The 26605-nt window shown below is 43.1% G+C and overlaps 1 long non-coding RNA gene across 1 annotated transcript in view; it reads left to right on the forward strand.

The window, feature by feature from the left end:
• LOC309474516 overlaps positions 1-26605 on the forward strand; it is a 243910-nt gene that overhangs the window by 211471 nt on the left and 5834 nt on the right. The window lies entirely within an intron of this gene.

Genomic DNA, 26605 nt, shown 5'->3' on the forward strand with positions numbered 1-26605 from the left:
CTCTCCCGCTCGGTGGCTGGGGAAGAGAACTTTTGAAAACATACCGCTGGATCTTTGTGGTGACTGAGTCCTTCTGTCACGATTCACACACACACAGGAAACAAGAGAGATCCAATTTGCAGTATTTATTGGGGTAATCCGTACTCACAAAACCAGTCCAGGCAAAAGGTCAAAATCCATAAAGGCAATCCATAAACAAGAACAAAACAGGAACCAGGCAGAAACAAACATCAGAAGTGGTGTGAAATGTTACAAGGACTCAGTGACAAACACTGACACAAACAGGATATATATACACACAGACACTAACAAGGTGAGGGGAAACAGCTGAGTGACACCGGGGAAGGAGGACATCTAGTGGACACCCGGGGAACACAAACCCAACACTGTGACAATAATTCAACACAAGACCCTGGTGCTCTATACACACAACTGATCAACATATTTTTACCAATTTCATTTGTTATTTCTACAGTAAGCAGTTCCATCAAATTTTCCACAGCAATTGTTTTTTGTTCAATAATTTTACATTTGAAATGATAATTAATGTAGAGGGCCACACCCCCTCCCTTTTTACTTACTCTGTTGACATAAAACATATTGTATCCTTCAATCTGGACGTCCTTCAACCAGCTTTCAGTTATTGCAATCACTTTAAAGTTTTTATCTAGCTGACAAAGTAGTTCTTTTATTTTCACTAATATAATCACAAATGATTTACTTTTAGCTTCTGACCAAGGCTGTATCTCAATACTAGTTTTACTTGATCTTAGTGCTGCGTTCGATACTATAGATCATACATTACTCTTAGATCGACTACAAAATTATACTGGTGTTCAAGGACAAGCACTAAGCTGGTTCAAATCATACCTATCTGACCGCTACCATTTTGTCTATTTAAATGGAGAAAAATCGATCATAACTCCAGTAAACTATGGAGTGCCGCAGGGATCTGTATTAGGCCCTCTGTTATTTTCAATATATATGATGCCACTTGGAAATATTATAAGAAAACATGGAATTAGTTTCCATTGTTATGCTGATGACACTCAAATATATATTTCATCACGGCCGGATGAAAACGCTAAATTTTCCAAATTGACAGAGTGTGTTAAAGATATAAAAGATTGGATGACGCGTAATTTTCTTTTATTAAATCCAGACAAGACAGAGGTAATACTTATCGGTTAAAAAAACCGCCCACAAAACCTCGCACAATACAACTTTAACATCATAGGATGTCCTGTTACTTTATCCTCTACAGTAAAAGACCTGGGTGTTATACTCGATTGCAACCTGTCTTTTGAAAATCATATTTCATATGTTACAAAAACAGCCTTTTTCCACCTTAGAAACATTGCTAAGCTACGTAATATGCTATCAGTTTCTGATGCAGAAAAGTTAGTTCATGCATTCATGACCTCGAGACTGGATTACTGTAATGCTTTATTAGCTGGTTGTCCTGCATCCTCAATAAACAAGCTACAGTTAGTCCAAAATGCCGCCGCTAGAGTTCTTACGAGATCAAGAAAATATGATCATATAACACCGATTTTATCATCACTGCATTGGTTACCTATAAAGTTCCGTATTAATTACAAGGTATTGCTACTGACTTATAAAGCCCTAAACGGCTTAGCTCCAGTCTATTTAACGGATCTTCTATCGACCTATAATCCATCGCGCTCTTTAAGATCACTAAATTCAAGGCTTTTGGTCATACCTAGGATATCCAGAACCACCAAAGGAGGGAGAGCATTTTCACATTTGGCTCCAAAACTCTGGAATAGTCTTCCTGATACTGTTCGTTGCTCAGGCTCGCTCTCCCAGTTTAAAACTAGATTAAAGTCGCATCTCTTCAGCCAGGCATTCATATAATCCTACAGTTCAAACTACAATCCGGCCTCTAGCTCATAAATGCCAGAGGAGAACTGGCCCCCGACTGAGCCTGGGTTCTCCCAAGGTTGTTTTTTTTTCTCCATTAGGTCACCTGATGGAGTTTTAGGACACCATTAGGTCACTTGATGGAGTTTTTCGGTTCCTTGCCACTGTTGCCTTTGGCTTGCTCAGTTGGGGATATTTTGGGGATATTTAATTTAATTTTATCAATCAATAAATTCCTCTTGAAACAAACTTTGTTGTATTATTTTAATTTAATACTGTGAAGCTGCTTTGATACAATCTGTATTGTGAAAAGCGCTATACAAATAAACTTGACTTGACTTGACTTAAATTACCCTTTAAAGTTCAACTATTAAGGTGTATGATAGATAATGCTTCATCAAGCACCTTGCTGGTTTCAACATTATATTGTTGTACAGTATAATAATTGCATAGATTTTCTTCAGAGGTAATCAAGTCATGTTCAATATAATTTTCTATATCATAAATTTGATCATTGTTAGTGTCTACGTCCATTGTTCAATGTATGTCCAAGTGTATCCAACCTGATTTCTCCATTGTCAGTCCGGCCAAGCTGGAGACTCCATCACTCCCGCTGTGAATGTCCAGTCTTATACTTCTCAAGTTCCTTCATAGTCTTAATGACCTTCGCTGAGCCATCTTGTTCCCTGATCCACACATTTCCATTCCAAGTCCATGTCCCAGTAATTTTCTTCTGTTTCCTTAGCATCCTCGCCTCCCTTGCGATACCTCAGTTTTTTTTCGTGAGGTGTTCGTTTATATACACGTTCGTTCCTTTCAGTTTTTTAGCTTGCATTAGTACATCGTTCCTCTGCTTCCTGCAAATGAATCGAATTACTACAGCAGGTACAGAGTTCTCGAACTTACTGGCCAATGTGTGGCAAGCAAATATTGCCTCTTTGCGAATGTTTATATTGTTCCTGTTAAGGAAATCCAACACCTGTTGCTCCAGTGACTGTAGCTCTTCCCTCGGAGCGTCCTCCGTCGTCTCCGCGTTAAATGTAGCCCTGGCGTAGGTACGGTGTCGAGTCTTGATCCCAGTAATCACCAAATCGTCCCTCCGCGTATACTGCTCCAGATCATCAATTCGCTGCTCCAGTGTAGAGATCCGCACGTCCTTTTCTCTCATCATGATTTTCAATTTTGTCACTTCGTCCACAAGTTTGAGCACCTTTGCCAGCTCACTAGACATAAAGTTTAACGATCGCTTGATCTCCTCCATGTCGTCTGCCGCTGGCATATTTTTAGATTTGTGTTTAATGTCCGGTTTGCCAAAACTTTAGCTCCAAGTCACAATGAAGTAGCAATTATTTAAACCTCTCACCGTCGGTTACTTTCCCCAAAGTTGTAGAACTGAACGCGTGACTGAGCACATGTTTCTCCCGGAGACCGGAACCATTACCTAAATGTAATCATATAAACATATATGAACTGATCAACCATGTCTCTCAGCACATCATTGACGAGTGCTAGGAAAACCGTGGGAGCATTGGACAGCCCAAACCATGACCAGATATTCAAAATGCCCCCTGGGGGTATTAAAGGCGGTCTTCCGTTTCATTCCCCTCCCTGATGCGAACCAAAAGATAAGCGTTACAGAGACCCAACTTCGTGAAAAAGGAAGCCCCCTGCAACTGCTCGAAGGCTGAAGACATCAAACGGCAAAGGATACATATTCTTTGCCGTGATGTTATTCAACCCCCCATAGTCAATGCAAGGTCGCAGAGAACCATCCTTCTTATCCACGAAGAAGAACCCCGCGCCAAAAGGAGAGGAAGAAGGGCGGATGATCTTGGCTGCAAGAGAATCAGAAACATATATCTCCATGGCCTCCCTTTCAGGAGCAGAAAGCGAGTATAACCTGCCCTTAGGTCGGAGATGTACTAATCAGCCCTCATGGGTTGCCCAGCAACGCAGATGACAAACACACACACACACACACACACACACACACACACACACACACACACACACACACACACACACACACACACGCACACACACAATCACAGAAGACAAGGAAGAATCCACAGACCTGCGAACCGTGACATAGTGGGCCTAAGTAACTATAAAGTTTACTCTATTCTTCTCCCACTTACTTACATGTATTTCAGGAGAAACTGATGAATTCACATGCTGTAAATCTGACTGACAGGATTCTCTGAATTGCTGCGCAAACAAACATGGCAGCGCCCATCTCACGTTATAGATCAAGAGAAAGATCATTATAAAGGATTTTAAACGACAAAACACACTCACTTACACGTATTTGAGAATCAGAATATCAGATAGTTTAGTGGTTCTCAACGGGGGCGTTTAGAGAACAACGGTTGGAAGCAAGATTTTTAAAAGGGGGGCGTTCATGAGTTTAAATAACACAAACTTTTGTTAATTTACTTTTATTCATTTGTAAGCATTTAGTAATTTATTTGTAATAAACACTTTAAAGGGTAACCAAACCCTAAACCAACTTTTTTTAGTTAATGGTCTGTAAGAATGGGGCTTTATTAGTGCTGTTCATTGATTCAAGTAGTTTTTTTGACATTTGTGTTTAAAGTGTTTTAATTTGACAAAATATGGTGTAAAAACGTCTGAGTGCTGCCCTCTTCAGGTTGAACAGTGGCTACTGCAGTTGAATTTTCCTATTGGAAGTTGTGGTACCCTCTGACATCAGAGGGTACCAGCTAACCACGCCCTTGCCTGCAGAGAGATATGTCACAGATGCACGCCCCCTCTCCACTGGGCTCTGCCTACTTTTCCAGCATTTTTCAAATATTGCCAGTGGGTGGAGTCAGGCTCTGACCAGGGGTTTAGTTACCCTTTAAGTGGGCTATTTAAAGTTAGGACTATATATACAGTATGTTCAATTATGTTGTAAACATATGCGCAGAGTGTGATGTCATATTGTGTGTGCACGCGCATGTACGTGTGCGTGAAAGAATACATCAGCAGCAAAAAAATTTCGTCCGCAGCCGCTCTACTCCTGACCGCAAGTCCACCGTCAGTGTTGTAGGTAGGCACTAGGCAGTTTTTTTTGTGTTCATTTCTATTGCATTACGATTAAAAGCAGTATCAATGATGTAAAAAATATGATGTGCAGTCAAGTTCAGGTGTGTGTATATGCTGTTTATACGGAAGCGTATTGCATTCACTTGAGAAAAAAAAATCTACTCTGTTTTTCTGAATTAACGAGTTAATTATCTCAGAATTACTAGATAATTTTTCTTAAAAAAATTTTTTATTCTGTTTTTCTGAATTAACGAGTTAATTATCTCAGAATTACGAGATAATTTTTCATGAATAAAAAGTTTTTGCTCTGTTTTTCTGAATTAATGACTTAATTATCTCAGAATTATGAGATCATTTTTCATAATTTTTTTATTTTTATTCTGTTTTTCTGAATTAACGAGTTAATTATCTCAGAATTACGAGATAATTTTTCATGAATAAAAGTTTTTGCTCTGTTTTTCTGAATTAATGACTTAATTATCTCAGAATTCTGAGATAATTAAGTCATTAATTCAGAAAAACAGAGCAATTTTTTTAAAATGAAAAATTATCTCATAATTCTGAGATAATTAAGTCATTAATTCAGAAAAACAGCAAATATTTTTATTTAAAGAAAAAATTATCTCATAATTTTGAGATAATTAAGTCATTAATTCAGAAAAACAGAGCAAAAACTTTTTATTCATGAAAAATTATCTCGTAATTCTGAGATAATTAACTCGTTAATTCAGAAAAACAGAGCAAAAACTTTTTTTCATGAAAAATTATCTCGTAATTCTGAGATAATTAACTCATTAATTCAGAAAAACAGAGTAGATTTTTTTTTCTCAAGTGAATGCAATACGCTTCCGTATGTTTAAATGAGTGTTCTCACCGATAGCTTTTTGTGATTCACGAAGTTTTGACAAGTTGTATTTTGAGGACTTGATATTATTTCTTATTCAAAATGTCTAACATTCTAAAATCTTCCAGTTTAATGCCACATGTAGCCTAAGCTATGTATCGTTAATTTTGCAACGACTCTATTATTTTTCCAGTCATAGACCAGCACTCAAGCACTGACTAGAATCCAGCGCTGACAAGAATCAGCATTCACATGCTCAAAAATGTGTTTCGCGCTGACAACAATCCGGTGGTGCCTAGAATCCAGCGCTGACTAGAATCACGCAGCGGAGGAATGGAAAGTTGACAAGCCATTAAAAAGTACTGACTTAAAGGGATACTTCAGGATTTAGCATTAAGCTTTGTATTAGTAGAAAACCTGTAGTATTTTCGAATTACCGTGCTTTCCAACCTCATATCCCCCTGAGATGAGAGATTTATGTATTTTTTGTCTGGAAAAAATCCTCCGATGACGCAAAATGACGATTTTCAAAAATCGTCATTTTGCGTCATCGGAGGATTTTTTGGCCAGAGGCTAAAGACTACAGCCAGTAGTAGGAGCTGTCCCGCATGTTTTCAACCCGCCCATAGGAGGTGGGATCTCACTCACAGAATGTACACATAGAATCAGCCATCTTTCTTTGGAAGCTAAGCTAGCAGGCTCTTGTTCTGTGGAGAAAGCTGAGTAGTAGGAGAAAGCTGAGTAGTAGGGGTTACCATACTCTTTTTCCCGGACATGTCCGGCCGTTGAGATTGTCCAAAATGTCTGGGATTCGGCTTTTGCTTTCTGCAGTCGCCATTCATTGTTTACATGCACACCTTTTGTTTCAATCTAACTGAATTCATTCCGATTGGTGAATCTGAATGTAGTGTTTACATGAACGCTAAACAAGTGATCGGTCGATGTGCGTTTTAACATTGCTACGAAAATTCCCGCTCCTCCGTGAGAGATACGAGACCGGCTCATCAGTAATCACGCCACCGGCCTCTCGCCGTTCTCCCGCGGCCCTCAGCCTCGTCCTCCTCGCCACAGTAAACATAATGAATGGCGACTGTAGAACGCAAAAGCCGAATCCTGGACATTTTGGGCGAAATCCCGGGCAAACTCATCACGGAGACTCACTAGTAGCCTAGCCTTGTTGTTTTCAACTGCGCTCTCTTACCGGTAGGCGTGGCTTGGGAGTGGCCTCCTAGGGCAGTGAAGCAAGTGCATTCTGGGAGTTGTTGTCTTTCATCCACATAAGCCAAAAATACATTTTCTGGCTTTTCTCAGTCTAGAAAGCTCCAAATTAAAAAATAATTTTACAAATAATCTACATAAATTACCTATTTTAAATACACATTCATCTTTCCAGAGGTGAAGTATTCCTTTAAGAAACACTTATATTTTTTCAAATATTTTCAATAAATCATGTTCCCATTCACTCTGGCGATGAAATTTAAAATTAAACTAAATTCTATTTATAAGGTACAACTTTTACATTTTCAGGCATTAACTAATTCCAATCCCTAATGCCAAAATGTTTTCTTTGTTCACCAAGTAATTTACTGGTCAGGCATTATTGTTAACTCGCAAGACAGTAAGGAGAAAATTACAATTTGATGGATAATTTAAATATATTCTGCAATCACATTTTGGTAATGTATTTATTCCGCCATCACATCTGGATTTAATTTTGAACTCTCAAAGTGCACCAGATTGATGAATTTAAGATTAAAATGCAGGGTTTCCGGTGACGCCATGATGCTGGCAGCAGCTTGAAGAACTTGCTCCGTTCATATACGAATATATTTCCTAACTAAACTACATAAAACTCGGCGAATCTTCACTCAGACAATATGGCATCATCCCTGAGAGGTAAGGGGTCGCAAAAACAGGACCAAGTTAAAGACAAAGGGGACAATTTGAAACAGTTGACTCTGAAACAAGCCTCGTGTTCACCTGCGGCGGCTGATGCTAGCACACACGACTCTGGGTCAAGAATACTGGAGGAACTCGAGAAAATGAGGAAAGACAATCAAGAGGGACACAAGCAAACTCAGCTCTCCTTAACGAGACTAGAAACGGCCTTTAAGGGACTAAAAGATGAAGTGACAAATTTGGAAAAGAGAACCACGGAGGCGGAGGACCGCATTAGCGCTAACGAGGACACTGTGAAGCGTCATGAGCAGGCCATCCGGCACCTGCTGCAGCGCGACATGCACCTGACTGTGCGTTGCGAGGACATGGAGAACAGACTACGGAGAAACAACCTGAGAATCTACCGTGTGCCAGAGGGGAGCGAGGGAAAAGATGTAAAACTTTTTGTACAAGAGTTGCTTAAATCTGCCCTTCAACTACCTCCAGAGATGAACATCACCATCGAGAGAGCTCACAGAGCACTCACCGCCAGGCCTAAAAATCCAGATGCTGCTCCGCGATCCTTAATTGTAAAGTTTCTGGACTACTCCGTCAAAGAGACTATTCTAAGGAAAGCATGGGAGCAAAAAAAAGTAATGTACAAAGAAGGGCAGATATACTTGGACCACGACTTCTCTCCCGAATTGCAGAAGAAAAGATCGCTTGTGCGTGACGCAGTTAAGCAGCTGAGGACGAAGAACATCAGAGCCAGGTGTATTTTTCCTGCACAGCTGAGAGTGGCCCTAGAAGACGGTGAGAAAACCTTTCCGACGATGTCAGATGCTCAACCTATACTTGAGAAGATGGGGGTGAAGGTGCGCGTGGACGAGAGGGAGCGGCTGGAAGCGGAGCTGTCCCGACGCGGATGGAGCACTGCGGGAGCGAGAGCATGGAGCAGCCCTCAAACACGTTCATATGCAGGGATTGAATCCTTCTTCACCACAAAGGAGTGAGCTGTTTCTTTCCTTTTTTCTTTTTCTTTTTCTTTTTCTCTCTTTCTTCTTTGTTTCTTCGCCGAGTTCATCTGATGTTTGAGACTGATACCGGTTAGGAGAATTATAATAAACTGTTTTAGCGCCGGACGGGGCGGGAGGAAAAGCGAGTGGAGTTTCACTTTTCCACGGCTTGGCGCGCAACGGACTGCTCTGAGAGCCGGACACAGCGACGCAAAACGTTTAGTTTTGTTTTCCACGGAGGACCAGTCACCACCCTCTGCCCAGGAAACACCGGGGACTGGATTTTTCAGGTTTGATAACCGACTGATCCAGTCTGGTATGTGGAAACCTACATTGTTCTGTTCATTTTTGTTGTTTTATGTTCTTAATGTTCTTCATGTCCTGAGATTGAAAATGGCCCAATTCCTGCTAATATGTAAAAAACATTTTTCTTTGTGCTCCATGATGAATAAGTTCATAATACGAGATGAACAATCTAATTTGTGTTACTTATAATGTTAAAGGGCTGTGTAGCCCCATTAAGAGGAAAAAAGTACTCAACCAATTAAAGAAATTTAACTGTGCTATAGCTATGCTTCAGGAGACACATCTTTCAGAAAAGGAGCATTTGAAGCTGAGGAGGGAATGGGTTGACCAGCAATATAGCTCCTCATATCACAATGGGAGAAAGAGGGGTGTCACAATTCTTTTCAATAAATCTATTTATTTTTCTCATGAGAAAAATTTCTGTGATAAAGAGGGGCAGTATGTGATGGTAATTGGAAGTATAGGGGGCATTAAAATAACTTTGCTTAATTTATATGCTCCAAATGAGGATTTTCAAGAAGATGGCATCATTGATAGCAGATAAAGCAGAAGGGATTATTTTGATCAGAGGGGACTTTAATTGTGTTTTGAGGGCGGCTGTTGATAGGCTCCCTGCTGGTTCAGGTTCAAAATCCCCAAAGTCTTTGGCTCTTTTAACACTGATGGGGGAGTTAGGCTTGGTAGATGTTTGGCGCAGCTTACATCGCAAGGAGAGAGATTTTACCTTTTTCTCACAGGTTCACTGTACCCACTCAAGGTTGGATATGTTCTTGATGTCGGGAGCAGACTCCTTTAGAGTCATTGAATGTAATATAGAAGCAATCACCATCTCAGACCATGCTCCAGTATGTTTGAAATTAAAGATGAGCCCAAATAACACTTTTAAATATTGGAGAGCCAATGTATCTATATTAAATAAAGAAATAGTTAAACAAGAGTTACAAAAAAGTATTATTGACTATCTTGAATTTAATGATAAGGATGGGGTGTCTCCAACAGTGTTATGGGAGGGAGCCAAATGTGTCCTAAGGGGCAATATTATTGCAATTTGTTCTAGATTAAAAAAAGAGAGAATTGCAGAACAATTACAATTAGAAAACAAAATCAGAGCATTGGAAAGAGAATTTCAGACAGCTCGGAAGGATGACTTACTGGACAAACTAAAAGAGACTAGACAACAACTGAACAACTTGTTAACCTACAAAGCAGAGGGGCAGCTGAGATTCACAAACCAAAAATATTATGAATTTGGTAATAGGGCTAGTCGCCTGTTAGCATTTCAGCTGCGTAAATCGCAATCAAGCAGAATAGTGCATAAAATAAAATGCCCAAAATCTGGGGATATGATCCAGCAGCCGAAGGATATTACAAAGGCATTTGCCAGTTACTACCAGGAGTTGTATAGGGAAGAGGACTGCCCAAATAAGATGGAAAAGACTGAAGACCTGCTTAAATCAATTAATCTTAGTAAACTGACCGAGGAGGAAGCTGACCAAATAACAAGCCCAATTACAAAAGAAGAAATTAAAAAAAGCATTATGAAACTTAAAAATAACAAATCTCCAGGAGTGGATGGACTCCCTGGAGAATATTACAGAGTGTTTGAAAAAGAGCTGACTCCAATTCTGCATAAGGTCTACAATTACGCGCTCTCAGAAGGTGTTCCCCCCCGGTCATGGTCTGAAGCCATTATTAGTGTCATTCGTAAAGAGGGCAAAGACCCAACACTCTGCACCTCTTATCGTCCCATTAGCCTTCTATGTGTTGATCTGAAAATACTTACGGCCATCATTGCAAACAGAATTCAAAACCACTTAAGAAAACTTGTAAAACCTGACCAGACTGGTTTCATTGCACAGAGACAAGGAACAGATAATGTCAGAAGAGCCTTAAATCTCCAAATAATAGCGCAAAAAAGGAACACCCCATCAATGCTTCTCAGCTTAGACGCTGAGAAGGCGTTCGACAGAGTGGATTGGGCCTTTCTACAGCAGACTCTCAAACATATGGGTTTTAATGACACCTTTATTAAATGGATCCAAATATTTTATAAAGACCCTAGGTCACGAGTAAGGGTTAATGGCCACTGCTCTGATTTTTTCTCACTGGGACGCGGCACTAGACAGGGTGAAGTCCTTTCCCCCTCTTTATTTGCACTTAGCATAGAGCCGCTGGCCGAACTGATTAGATCCAATCCTCTCATACAGGGAATAAGAGATGAAACCAATGCTCCTCATAAGCTGTCTCTTTTTGCTGATGATATTTTATTATTTTTGGAAAATCCTATTACCACCATTCCTGCCCTGCTCCAAAGCCTTAATGAGTATAGTACCGTATCGGGATATAAGGTTAATACAAACAAATCTGAAGCATTAATGATTGTTGGGAACTGGCCATCACAGTTAGATAATTTGGTCTCATTCAGACACTCCACACAGGGGTTTAAATATCTGGGAGTAACAATCACCCCTAAGACCACTCAGTTGTTTTTATCTAATCATGAAAAGTTATTTAGGGAAATCAAAACCGATTTGAATAGATGGGATGTACTTCCACTTTCTCTCCTAGGAAGAACTGAATGTATTAGAATGAATGTTCTACCTAGATTACTGTTCATATTTCAAAGCCTCCCTGTTTTTTTACCACAATCTGCATTCAAATCATTAGAAAAATGCATTTCAAAATTTATTTGGCAGAACAAAAGGCCAAGAGTGCGCCTTAAAATTCTGATGTCAGATAAGGAGAATGGTGGCCTGAGGTTGCCTAACATAAAAATGTATTATTGGGTTGCCCAAATAAGAGCAATCGTGGCCTGGATCATTCGTGATCCAGAAACAATATGGGTCTCCATGGAGGAGGAGTCAATGCCTGGAATATCTCTATCGAGGCTCCCATTTATTGGTCTAGAGACACAGAAGAAAATGAAGATCGAAAATGTATGGGTTAAAAATACTCTAAAAATCTGGAACCAGGTACAAAAACAATCAAGAGGATTGGTGGCCCTCTCGCGAGCCATGTCCATAAGCAGGAATATTGAATTTCTTCCATCTCTAACAGACAGGGGCTTTGATAAGTGGGCGGAGAAAAAGCTTATCACTATAAACCAACTCTTTGAGGGAAATGTAATGAAAACTTTCGCCCAACTAAGAAACAACTTTAATCTACCCTCAGGGGACCATTACAGATATTTACAAATAAGGGACTATTTAACAAAACATAAGGACTGGGTTCAGCTCAGAAGAGAACCAACAAATATAGAAAAACATTTGATTCATCTGATTGAAAACAATGGTGTAATGAAAAAACAAGTGTCCTTAATTTATTGCAAACTGATGATGGATATGTCGGACAATACACAACATATAAAACAGCAATGGGAAATGGAACTCAATGTGACATTGGATGATGATACTTGGGTAGGTGTTTGTTCTGTTTGCCATAAGGGGGTGGGGAGTCAAATGTGGAAGGAGTTTGACTGGAAGTCTAAAATCCGATTTTTCAGGACGCCACTAAAGTCTCTCCGCTCTGGGAGTTGGGGTAGCAATAAGTGCTGGAGAAAATGTGGACTTGTGGGTGATCAAACGCACATATTTTGGGACTGTCCCATTGTTCAACACTTTTGGACTGAAGTTAAGGTGCTCGTAGAAAAGCTCCTTAAAGTGAATCTTTCCTGGGACCCTTTAACGTTTCTACTGGATAAATTCCCGGATTATCTGTCCCATGATCAAACTTTGCTGCATCTCCTACTAATGGCTGCAAGAAAAATGATAACAACTTATTGGTTGAAACCTGAACCACCCACGGTCTCACAGTGGATACAAAAAATCAGACAGTTATATTCAATGGAACAGTTGACAGCACAACTACAGCTGAAGACTCACATCTTTGAAAGAATATGGGGACCAGTTCAAAGCCTTGTTGGATAGGCCACTTATGTCTCTTTTAAGTTTGTATTTTTGCTTGAAGTTTGTCTATTTATTTTTATTTTTTCCTCAGATCTTTATTGTAACCATATATATCTTTATTTGAGAGCTCGGGCCCAATCTCAGGACTGTTGTTATTGTTTGTATTTACGTTGACTGTTGTCAATAAAAGTAAAAAAAAAAAAAAAAATGATTAAAATGCACAACATCTTCTTACGGCGGGGCATGCCCCCGAACCCCCCTAGAAGGCCCAAGGTCCACACACCTCAGATTTACCAAAAATCCTGTGAGATACACTGGTATTGCTATGCCAATGCAGTTTATAGCTTGTTTTCTGGATTAATCACTGTGGAGTAATAGTTCAATTGTATTAATAAATGACAATTTTGCACTTATTTCATCACTCAACTCTCGCTCGTTCCTGCTCGCTCATTAGTTTGGGGGTGGGGGGCGTTCAGGGACCTGGATATTGGATAGGGGGCGCTGGCCCAAAAAATATTGAGAACCACTGAGATAGTTGATGCAGGGGCGGACTGGGACAAAGATTCAGCCCTGGCACTGTAGCCACACCAGCCCACATTACCACACCCACACTGGATCACTACTTGTGCTAGGCTTTGCCTCATTCTGGTTTTGAATAAATATATGCGTTTATGAAACAATTATAGGGGACCTAATTAATAATTATAAATAATTATGACCTAATGTACAGTTAAGTTCAAATGTATCTACATGTAGACATCATTAGGATTATTGTCATATGTGTTCCCCTCTACTGTAGAGTTAATTACAAACCCAAAGTACATTTGTGTGTCTGTTTTTTTTTCCTACCTCTACCACAATCCTCCCTGTCTCTGCTAGGCCTACCGTAGCATCCTACCTCACAGCACTGGCATTGGAAGACATGGGGTCTCTGGCTGTACTTATTCCAGCAACATCCTAGTTAATGAACACATTATAGGATGTTAACATTGCAGCAAAATGTTTTCTTACTGACTGCTCTCAACATTGGAACACACATGACAAACAAGTAACTATTATAACTATTACAAACAAGTAATAGCAATAGCACAAAAGGGAATAGAATATATAGGAAATACTATAAATAGTAGCAGCAGCAATAGTTGTGTGTGTGTTTGTTTGTGTGTACAGATTTTTACATTTTTAAATCCTTTATGATATACAATTATTTGTGAAATAAATATGCTGAAGTGTTGCTAGTGTGTGCTGCATGTGCATTTGTGTGTGTGCTGTAAGGGTATGTGTGTGAATGTTATCTGTGTGTGGTTCCTCCTATCCTAAGAGTTAATATATAGTTAATAGAGTCACAGTATTAAGAAACTGGCAGCATCTGTGTCAGGGTGTGTCTCTCGCATTGCTATCTTCCTATGACACTTGAATGCTGCAGCAGCTGAGCTGTCTGCACTGGGTCCATCAACATTCTAGTTTTGAATAGATGAACACACGATTCAGACAGAACTTAAGTAAGCCAATGGCTTATATGATACCTCATCTAACTATTGCATATGAGTGCCTTTAATAGAAGCCTATGTTCCATCCTACCCTAGGATTAATTACATACTGTAACCTATGCATCAGTGGCGAGCGGTGACTTTTTTTTTTAACCAGGTATGCTGGGTGACGCGTTATGTCAAAAATGCACCTGGTGCATGTTGGGTGGGTTTATAATAAGCGAGTTTTCTCTAGACAGTGTTAGCTGCTCAGTTGTTTATTCTCATAACACATGGCAACACATCTAAAAGTTTCCTATATTTGAGCATTTGCTGAAAGTAGCCTACATTTACCTGTTCATGCCTTCACAAGCACCCGTAAAAGCTGTCGAGTTGAGTCACGCGCAACGCGCAAAAGGGGGGTTTGCAAAATATGCCCTTTTTTTGTTACTTTTGTTATTCCGCTAGGTGGCACTAATGTCGCAGAAACGACATGCTTCACCTTTTAACGGTACGGCACATTGGCTCGCATTTAAATCAGAGAAGTAAGAAACACAATGGCAGGCGTCATTTAAAATGCATGCAGAATAAAAAAATAAAAAAAGTTTAATCAAGAATTAAAAAAAGTATAATATAATAAATATTAGAAGCTTATTATAAATTAAATTAAAGTAAAATATCATTAGAATAAACGTAAGCATAATAAAAATATAATTATTAAAATTAAATACTCTGAAAATAGTTTCCGTTATGACCCTTTTTTTCACTTGACTTAGAAGTTAGTCTTGTATCAAAGACAATATGATTTTCGTTGATAAGGATCTGCCAGCATCATCACATTTTTCCTCTTGGGCGAGCGATTTGCGGACAGCTTTCCCAGCGCATTAAATCCCCTATGCCAGCAAACCAATGAGAACGTGGGACAGTGATGACGATCGATAACAACAGAGTGTAGGAGCCAAAACTGCTATGGATCCACTTACCTGAAACTATCAGTGAGTGGAAGATTTGAAGAAAATTACTGTCGTTTGGCAAACAAATAAATTACTGAGAGTTACAGTACATACGTATTACTAACATTTTATCATGTAATCTTTATGATACACCTCAAACAAGAGAATTTATAGTAATTTATAGTGTTAATACTAATCAGCGAGTCCATGAATGGCTAGGGTATGCAGAGCATTCACAGCTTATGGACTGCACGCCACTGGACGCCACTGGTATGCATGTATTCAATGCTTTATTTTAATATATGACTAGCTGCGTATTCAAAGTAAAGTTAACTACAAATGTCTACAGTACTATGGCTATTGTTATAGGTATTTTGACGTGTTATTGCAAGTAGCCTTCAGCAGTCTGTTTACCCTAAATCCCACCTTATCTGCTGATATTTCAGTCATGCAATTAATTAAAAGGCTAGGTAACACTTGTAACCAATTATCATGACACAGTGACATTTTTAAATATGCGGGGGTTCTACGCTAAGCTTACAGCTGTTTAATACAATGTAGGCTACTGTCGAAAAAACAAACACTGGAGCTAACTAGGAGAAGTAGCGTGAATTGCGTGAAAATTCATTCACAAAATTGCTGCAGCAGAGTTCAGTTAATTTTACTCATTTAGCGTCGGACTTTAGCCCTTTTTTTTGCTTTCTCAAAGTTTTTCTGCACCACCTTTCCTTTTTTAACAGTCCATTATCTAGCTTTTACTGACAATTAGCTCGTGTTGCACTCTCTCTGATGACGTGCTTGATTTTGACTGAACATCCAATTTGAGTAACCTCTGATTATTGGTGATTTCATATTAATTTAATGCAGATTTTATATATCAAGCTGTTATTTATTACCACAAAGCAGGTAAGTTTGACTGTAACTACTGAGACATAAACAGAAATGGAGTAATGATTGGGGGAAATGGAGTAGTTACAAGATCTACGAGCTGAGAAGAGGTAGTGGTCCATCATTTTTCTTTTTTATGTGGGCCGGTGAGATTTTTTTTTTATATCAAGTAGATAGATAAATTGTTTTACAGGCCTTGAGACAGTGCACAAGATGGGTTTTTAATCGCTTGCACGATTTCACTATGGTTATAATAATAATAATTTAATAATAATAATAATTACCTGTTACATCCCAGTAGGCCGTATTAAGTCCCCCTGTTGTCAATCATTTAATCCCTTGATCTTTGATCACCAAAATGACATATTGAAAAATAATTATTCATGCCTCAAAGACCCACTCCGATGAAAATCATGTTTTTCTAGGTGTTAACATGTTCTTGTGGCATTTTTCTTATGCTAGAGGACATATCTTGAGAAAAATAAGCTCAAAGTTGTATTTCTGAGTATTTCTGCATTCAAATGGCTGTGAATCAGTAGCAGACGCTAAAATGCCGGCTAAAATAGACTGGAGTTGTGACGTAGTAACTCCACTGGGCGGGGCCCGCCCGGTCAGGTTCAGGAGTAGAGAGAAGACGATGGCGGATCAATACCTATGTGCGGTAGCGGGTTGCAATGCTTAGAGGAGAGATATTGGTATTAGCTTTCATGCTTTACCAAAACATGTTGCTGTGAGAGATGAATGGATTACGTTCCAGGGTTCCAGACTGCGACCATTTTTTGAGAATGTGCGAGTTAAAATTTTATGTGGTCGCATTTGTGCGAGTGCATGGTCATGTACTACTCAGTTAAATTCACGCATGAATTTTCCTGCATTGAACTTGTTTTAGCGCCCGCCAAAGTGAATTTTTGTCCCGCCAAAGTCTTATTTGATCGGTGAGTAATTTAGATGAACTGCTGCGCTTGTGACAGGACATGTTTATAACTGAAAGAACGAGCAGAGAGAGAGACCCGGACGCGCGCGCGCGCACTCTCTGTCTTCGGAGCCAGGCGAAAATGTAAACAAGACCTCACCGTCTCCAAACTAAGCGCTGTCTTGCTCTCTCTCCCTCGCACATATTAATCAAAATAAATCGACACGGCGGTAAAAGGTTGGAAGACCAAAGTTTCATGTGGAGCATTCAGAGATTTTTTTTTCTTTTTCTGAATTGCCGCTGGGTGTGAATTGTGCTAAATAAGTTGCCTTATCTTCTCTGAAAAGCGTTCCGGACATTCAGCTGACATAAAACAACACTTTAATTAAACGAAAAAAACTATCCAGTGATGAAATGTTTTCTGTGTTGACAGAAAGAAAGAAAGACAGAAAGAGGCTGTTGCTGCCTATGTATCTCGCTTCAGCCAACGGCTCCGCCCACAACGCAGAGGCGAATTGCTAATGAGCTACTGCCGCTCTGCTGAAGCGAAGTCCCAGAAAACGGCACAGGTTTTGTGATTTTGGCTAAAAACGGCATAATCATCATTTAAAGACCACTGAGAATGTTTAAAAATAGCTCAAAATATGATCGGAGTGGGACTTTAAAATAGTTTGAATGTAACTCTACACCCTTGCCTTGTTTAGTGTGGTTCTATGAATATGCCCCTCCTCCACTCACTCGCACCAGTTCAGAGATCCACTTGTTGATGATCACAAGTTGACGTGATTGGTTACTAGGTAGTTTGTGACGTCAGATTCACCAGCGATTTCAAATCGTGTTTTTGAGACTGTCTTTGGTTCACTGCAGTTTTAAGGAGAAAATACCATAGACTGTAAAAAATATGGACAAAGCGTCTGTGACGTCACCCATAGACTTTCTGAAGAACGGGTTTGAAGCCGTTTATGGGGGGTATGGGCGGCGCCATCTTGGAAAATCTTGGGAAATCCTAACCCCGCCCACCTTCTGACGCAGCGCGCATCACTCGCTCGCTCTGCTACTTCGGTTATCTCTGTGTATATTTAGGCAACGAAATATGTTATAAAACACCATGCTAACTCTTTTCGTTTTCATTTAAAGAAATCTTAAACATTATAGCCACACAAATGTGGTTCAGGCAAAGCGTATTGATTATATTCACTGCACATAACGTTTGCCTATTTATATAAAAAAAAAAATTATATATATATATATATAAAACACAAACCTGCCTCTTTTCGTTTTAAATATAATATAAAAATATTAAACATTTTAATATGGTCCAGGCAATATGTGCATTTGTACTAAACAACATTACAGATCATATTCGTTGTATTAAAATTTAAAATGACAAAACTCAACCCAGTCTCTTTTTGTTAAATTTCAGTTTTATCAATATTAGCTATAATAAAAGTATAACTAAAAGGTACAAGAAGCTATACAAATAAAGCAAACAATTCTGTCAAACATACAAAGTCAGCGCTCGATTTAGTCTAACCATACAATGGTAAAGTTAAATAGCTTATAAACTTATGAAACTTCCCCTCAGCCAAACCGATTGGCCAGGGAACAAATTATAGTTCCCTATCGTCCGGTCACTACGACGTACGTCGTGGTGAACGACGAATAGGAATCTCGCTAGAGAGGCCAATCTACTTCGAGTGAAACTAAAACAAGCCAATACACATTGGCGTGCAATCATTTGCATCAGCTGCGCAGCCTCGCAGCGCGGGTATTTAACGAGCAGCTGGTGTGATTGCACTTCAGCTTTTTGCTTCGGAGCCAAGCACTTCGATGCAGTCTACAAAACAGAGTGACTTCAAGACGAGCCTTTTCGGACCTCTCCTTCCCGGTGCGGGCGTGACAGCATGGCAGCGCGAGCAGTCTTTTTTCTTTCTCTCCTCTTTTCTCTGTCTTTTTTGTTTTTCAAACTGAGCAAACAAAAAAGGCTGTTATAACAGCTGGTAAGGTGCGCCATTAGAGAGCTAAAGAGCTGTTCTTACAGCTGGTAAGACCTGCCAGCAAGAGAGAGAGAGACAGCGCACAGACAGGTGCACATTCCTGTCTGTGTTCGCAGTGACTGTTCCCCTGCGTGTTTCAGCACCAGTGAGAGCAGTCCCTAAAAGAGCTTACACAGATAGACAGCGTCTTTTTAAAGATGACTTTCTATCTGTGTGTTTCTGGATGCGGCCGTTACCTGGGTTCACGGGATGGTCACCAACGCTGCCTAGTGTGTCTGGGCATTAAACACGCTGAGGCAGCGTTGGTGGATGAGTCATGTACCCATTGTGGGAAGATGACCATCGCGGTCGAGACTCACGTTCCAGCAAAGGGGCGGAGTCCCCGTGCCTCTGCCTCGATCCAATCCTCCTCAGAGGGTTGCTTCGGGCAGTGACACGGGTGACCTGAGGATTACGGTGAGCGCGTCTCCTTCGGGGAATCAACCCCCTAGGAACCCTCACGCTCCGCAGCCAGTTGAGCCCCCACTGGAGAGAGCTGGACCATCCTCGCGGTGTGTACCGGTTGTCTCCTTTGGGGCTCCCCCTGAAGACCAGATGTCGATCGCTGCATCGGAGGGTGGGTCAGACGTCTCTGCGGACAACGACTCGGCACCGCTGCCTCCTTCGGGTGTGCCAGCGGTGCCTGAGATGGACCCGGAGATGATGACCATGCTTTCCCGGGCCGCCAAAGGGGTCGGGCTCGTGTGGAATCCTCCACCGTGTCCCGAACCCTCGAGGTTCCCTCGTGTCCCCAACCCACCCCAGTGCCTTTCTTCCCGGAAGTGCATGAGGAGCTTACGGGGACATGGACGGCACCTTTCACTGCCAGAAACCGTCCCGGTGGCTCCTCCTCCCTCACCACCCTTGATGGCGGGGTGGCTAAGGGATACACACGTATCCCGCCAGTGGAACGGGCCGTTGCGATGCAACTGTGCCCTAACTCCACTTGCCGTGGAGAACCGTGTCTTCCTTCCCGGGCCTGTAAGTACTCGTCGGATTTAGCCGGCAAGGCTTACAAGGCCTGTGGGGAAGCTGCCTCTGCCATGCACGCTATGGCGTTGCTGCAGGTCCATCAGGCCAAGGCACTGAAGGACCTGCACGAGGGTGGTCACGATCCCCAAGTTCTTCAGGAACTTCGCATCGCGACGGACCTCGCGCTTCGTGCGACGAAGGTGACCGCGCGGTCGGTGGGTTGTGCGATGTCCACCTTGGTGGTCCAAGAACGCCATCTCTGGCTGTGTCTGGCCGACATGAGAGAGACCGACAAGCTCCGGTTCCTTAACTCCCCCGTGTCCCAGACCGGCCTCTTCGGCGACGCGGTCGAGAACTTCGCCCAGCAGTTCTCAGCTGTACAAAAGCAGACTGAGGCCATCAAGCACATCCTGCCGCGGCGGCCAGCTGCTGCCCCCACCCCACCGCCTGCGGCCCCTCAGTCTGCTCGTCGCCGAGGGCGGCCTCCTGCGTCTGCCCCTGCTCCCGCGCCGCCGCAGCAGCCTTCATCTAAACGGCGCCGTGGAGCCAGTCGCAGGCGGGCCGCCCCGCCCGTCCAGGACCCCGCTAAGAAGGGCGGCAAAGCCAGGAGCAAGCGGCCCTAGGACGGGGCGACCCAGAGATGGCAGGGACTGCTCTCCAGGAGACGATGACCGCATCGCTCCATCCCCCGGAAGAGGGCCGGGTGGAAAATCCTTGGTTTCCTTTTGTTTTTGTTCCGCCGCTGGCCTCAAAACCAGCGGTACCCAAATTTTCAATAAAAGAGCAGTTTCTTCCGTCTCTGGGTCCGAAGAGGGCCCGGAGAGCAGTGGGGGGAGAGCCAGCAGGCAGCAGTGTGCAGTTCGAGAACGCAACCAAGCCGCCTCCTGCACCTCCGGCCTCGTGGAACCAGGTAAGTGTTGCACAGCACACTCAGACTCCGCTTCGGGCCGCCTCCCAGAGAGAGCCTCCCGAGCCGAGCCCCTGTGTTCCACCTCGCTGCCCCACTCCGGGTACGCCTACGATCCCTTTGGTCCCGCTTGTACGGTCTCTGCGAGCCTGGCTAGCGCTCCCCAGTCCGTCTCGCTGGCTCATTCGGACCATCAGGCTCGGCTATGCGATTCAGTTCGCCCGGCGTCCCCCCAAGTTTCGGGCCATCCACTCCACTACAGTGAGAACAGCCGATGCCCATGTCTTGCGAGCGGAGATCGCAGTCCTACTGGCGAAGGACGCGATAGAGCCGGTCCCTCCAGCCGATATGAGGTCAGGGCACTACAGTCCCTACTTCATTGTACCCAAGAAAGGTGGTGGGTTACGACCGATCTTGGACCTACGAGTTTTGAATCGGAGCCTTCACAAGCTACCGTTCAAAATGCTCACGCAGAAACGCATTTTCGAATGCATCCGTCCCCAAGATTGGTTTGCAGCGATCGACCTGAAGGACGCGTACTTTCATGTCTCGATTCTTCCTCGACACAGGCCGTTTCTGCGCTTTGCGTTCGAGGGTCGAGCATTTCAGTACAAGGTCCTGCCCTTCGGGCTGGCCCTGTCTCCCCGTGTCTTCACGAAAGTCACGGAGGGGGCCCTTGTTCCCATGAGAGAACAGGGCGTTCGCATTCTCAACTATCTCGACGACTGGCTCATACTAGCACACTCTCGAGATCAGTTATGCGAACACAGGGACCTCGTGCTCAGGCACCTCAGCCAGCTGGGCCTCCAGGTCAACTGGGAAAAGAGCAAACTCGCCCCCGTGCAGAGGATCTCTTTTCTCGGTATGGAGTTGGATTTGGTCGCACAGACAGCGCGCCTCACAGAGCAACGCGCTCAGTCGGTGCTGAACTGCTTGAACACGTTCAAAGGCAGGACGGCGGTCCCAATGAAATTCTTTCAGAGGCTCCTGGGGCATATGGCAGCGGCAGCAGCGGTAACTCCGCTCGGGCTGCTTCATATGAGACCGCTTCAGCACTGGCTTCACGGCCGAGTCCCGAGATGGGCGTGGCATCACGGCACTCACCGGGTGGCGATCACACCGGAGTGCCGCCAGACCTTCAGTCCGTGGTCAGACCCCTCGTTCCTTCGGGCAGGAGTCCCCTTGGAACAGGTGTCCAGGCATGCTGTGGTGTTCACAGATGCCTCTGCCACCGGCTGGGGTGCCACGTACAACGGGCATGCAGTATCAGGGGTGTGGACGGGCCCCCAACTGCATTGGCACATCAACTGCCTCGAGTTGCTTGCAGTACGTCTCGCTCTGAGCCGCTTAAAAAGGCCGCTTCAGGGCAGAGACGTGCTGGTCCGTACGGACAACACTGCGACCGTTGCGTACATCAACCGTCAAGGTGGTCTGCGCTCCCGTCGCATGTCGCAACTCGCCCGCCATCTCCTCCTTTGGAGTCAGAAGCATCTGTGCTCAACCGTGTGGCCGACGAGCTATCACGAGCTGTGCTCCCGAGAGAATGGCGACTCCACCCCCAGGCGGTTCAGCTGATCTGGAGAGAGTTCGGAGAGGCTCAGGTAGACCTGTTTGCCTCCTCAGAGACCTCCCACTGCCAGTTGTTTTACTCCCTGACCGAGGGAACACTCGGCAGGGATGCATTGGCACACAGCTGGCCCCGGGGCCTCCGCAAATATGCATTTCCCCCAGTGAGCCTACTTGCACAGACCCTGTGCAAAGTCAGGGAGGACGAGGAGCAGGTCCTTCTGGTGGCTCCCTATTGGCCCACCCGGACTTGGTTCCCAGACCTCATGCTCCTTGTGACAGTCCCTCCCTGGCCCATTCCTCTGAGGAAGGATCTTCTGACTCAGAGACGGGGCACCCTATGGCACCCGCGTCCGGACCTCTGGAAACTCCATGTCTGGTCCCTGGACGGGACGCGGAGGTTCTAGGTGACTTACCCCCAGAGGTACTTAACACCATTGCTTCTGCGCGAGCGCCGTCTACGAGACGTGTGTACGCCTTGAAGTGGAACCTGTTCGTCGATTGGTGTTCCTCCCGTAGAGAGGACCCCCGAAGATGTTCGATAGGGTCAGTGCTTTCCTTCTTGCAGCAAGGGTTGGAGCGAAGGCTGTCTCCCTCCACCCTTAAAGTACATGTTGCTGCTATTTCAGCACATCATGACCACATAGATGGCAAAACAGTAGGAAAGCACGACCTGGTCGTCAGGTTCCTTAGGGGGGCGAGACGATTAAATCCCCCACGTCCTCCCTCCATACCCTCTTGGGACCTTTTCCTGGTGCTTCGAGCACTTCAGGATGCTCCCTTTGAGCCTTTGCAGTCAGCAGACTTAAAGCTTCTCTCCTTGAAGACTTTGTTGCTGATTGCACTGGCCTCGATCAAGAGGGTAGGGGACCTGCAAGCATTTTCAGTCGACGAATCGTGCCTAGAGATCGGGCTGGGTGATAACCTTGTACTGAGACCCCGGCCTGGCTATGTGCCCAAGGTTCCTACCACTCCCTTTAGAGATCAGGTAGTGAACCTGCAAGCGCTGCCCCTGGAGGAGGCAGACCCAGCCCTGGCTTTGCTCTGTCCCGTTCGCGCTCTGCGTATGTACGTGGACAGAACTCAAAGCATCAGGACCTCAGACCAGCTCTTTGTCTGTTACGGAGGCCAGCAGAAGGGAAAGGCTGTCTCCAAGCAGAGGATGGCCCACTGGATAGTGGATGCCATCGCCTTGGCTTACCAAGCTCAAGGCGTGCCCTGCCCGCTCAGGTTGCATGCACACTCCACGAGAGGCGTTGCATCCTCCTGGGCGTTGGCACGTGGCTCCTCGCTAACAGATACTGTAGAGCTGCGGGCTGGGCGACACCTAACACGTTCGCTAGATTCTATAGCCTACGTGTAGAGCCCGTGTCCTCCCGTGTTCTCACCCTAAACGGGTAAAAGCACTGTGAGTACCGGCTCTGTCGGCTTGCTGCATCCTACTGTGCACCCTTATTACTCCAGAGTCAAGAAGGTGTGGAGGCTTACACGGGGCGCTGGATGGGGTGCAGCAGCTGTGGCGCTTTGGTAGGGATTCCTATTCGTCGTTCACCACGACGTACGTCGTAGTGACCGGACGATAGGGAACGTCTCGGTTACATATGGTAACCCTCGTTCCCTGAGGGAGGGAACGGAGACGTACGTCCCGTCGCCACATCTGCTGCTATCCGCCGGGGCGACCAGCTTTTCAGGCTTGGCTCCTCAGCAAAAAACTGAAGTGCAATCACACCAGCTGCTCGTTAAATACCAGCGCTGCGAGGCTGCGCAGCTGATGCAAATGATTGCACGCCAATGTGTATTGGCTTGTTTTAGTTTCACTCGAAGTAGATTGGCCTCTCTAGCGAGATTCCTATTCGTCGTTCACCACGACGTACGTCTCCGTTCCCTCCCTCATGTAACCGAGACGATTTACAAGACCAAAAATCGCCCGTCAGATATAACGTTACACAAGACAAATTATATCTCATGTTTAACCACTACAGAGACGTCAGAGTCAGCGGCAAACGTCCGAACGACTAGCCGAGGAAAGGCTGTACCAGGCGGGGTACATGAACGCCGAGCGCCCGGTCATCGCTGGATCTCACAACTGGATACAATTTTCATAAATCTTTATAAATAAACCACAGATTTGAGCTTTAAACAACTACATTCTCGCCTGAAAAACTCTTAAAACTAAATTTCATGATACAGAAACAGTAGTATTATATGTCAACTGTATTAAAAAATGGCGCTTCTTATGTTGTCATTCTCCGTGGCGCTGCCTTGTCAGCTGTCAATCAAGCTGTCAATCAAAGTTAACCACACCCTTATTGTCATACATTTTATATCTAAATACAATCTAAACTAACGAGTTAGAAAAAAATTCACAGCCCTCATGGTTGTCAGGCACTCGGAACCTATCGAAAAATACAATAAAAGTCCATGGGACCAACCTGTAAAAACATGAATTTATGCTGTGAAAACGGACATTTTAACATGGGGGCTATGGACATTTGCTCTCTTTTGGGACCTTCCCCTAGCGGATTTTCGATGTATTGCAGTTTTTCGCACTTCCGGGTAGGCTTCATTTTTCAGATCAGAATGTTGCCGCTTGGAAAATACTCAGCAATGGTATTGACTTGCATTTGTACATGGTTTGTCTTAAAGCATATTAAAAACACCACATAGACATACAGTATAAACAACATTAAAAGCCTGATTTTTCACCACAGCTTGACTTTAAAACATTATCTGAGACTGAAAAGATAACAGAAAAATAAATAAATTGCTAGTCTGGATTTAAATTGGCAAATGCTTAACAGTAAATGATTGGATAATTATTGCAGTGATATGTTTCTAGAAAGTTATATGTTTGGCAGCAGTTTGTCTAACCCTAATTGATGGAGTACGTAGCTTTTCATTTTTTACACAACCATGTAGACACATGACACATCATAGCCATATTCCAGGATGAAATGTCAAGATACATCAGGCTCAAACTGTGAAAGAATGGTTGGGAGGGAGCATGAAGAATCATGTTCATACATAAATTGGCACTTCTGAGTCCAGATCTTAAATTCATTGAAAGTCACTGGGATGTGCTGGAGTAGACTTTACTGATTAATTGACTCTAGCATTATCAATGCAAGATCTTGACTAAAGATGTATGCACCTCTTGATGGAAATAACATCACAACATTTATACATATAACATAGAACATGCTGGAAATATAATAATCTCTGCAATAATGATCCATAGGCTCTTCAGCATTTGCCTCTTTAAATCCAAACAACTACTTTTTTTGGACCGGGCAGTGTATTATATACTCTTTCTGTTAAGCTGACATGAACACAATGGGCGGATGGCCTTGTTGTTGAGATGGAACATAGCTCAAAAAGTAATATACATAATTATTATTGATCAACTGTGCTTTTTGTAGAAGTGTCCTGCACAGTCCCATCCTATTGAAAATGGTTTTATGACTGCTGTTCTTAGAGAGTATGGAGCATGTCAGATATGGCTAAATGGGTAATAAAGGTTAAAAAATCTGAAGTTGTCTCAAAGATAGTAAAATCCGTAAACAGTAATCTGTAGCTCCCTGACCTCACCTGCATTGGCCAGTTCTGCACCAAGTTGTATAAAGTTGGTTGAAAAAAAGGACTCTGCAAATGTGTATAGTGCAGTAGTATAGTGAATAATAGTAAAGGCACTTACCCCTGTAATACTCTCTTCAATACACATTTTACACAAACACGACTTATAATTGTTTATATATTTATTTATTGTAGTTTAGTTACATTGTTACATGTATTTATTTTTTGGGGAAAGAAAACTAAATAGAGTATGTTTATAAGTTGGAGTTACCATTTTGCGACGATGGAAGTTATAATTTACAGTTAAATTACATTAATGTGATACCATTAAACATGTTTATTTATATAGTTATATATACATGTTAATGTTAACTTTGACAACTCTAATTTTAGTATATCAAACATGCTTAATCAAGAACTTGTAGGTAGAAATACAGTATTTATTAG

This window comes from Leuciscus leuciscus (assembly GCF_965113295.1).
Source record: "Leuciscus leuciscus genome assembly, chromosome: 14".
NCBI lineage: Eukaryota > Metazoa > Chordata > Actinopteri > Cypriniformes > Leuciscidae > Leuciscus > Leuciscus leuciscus.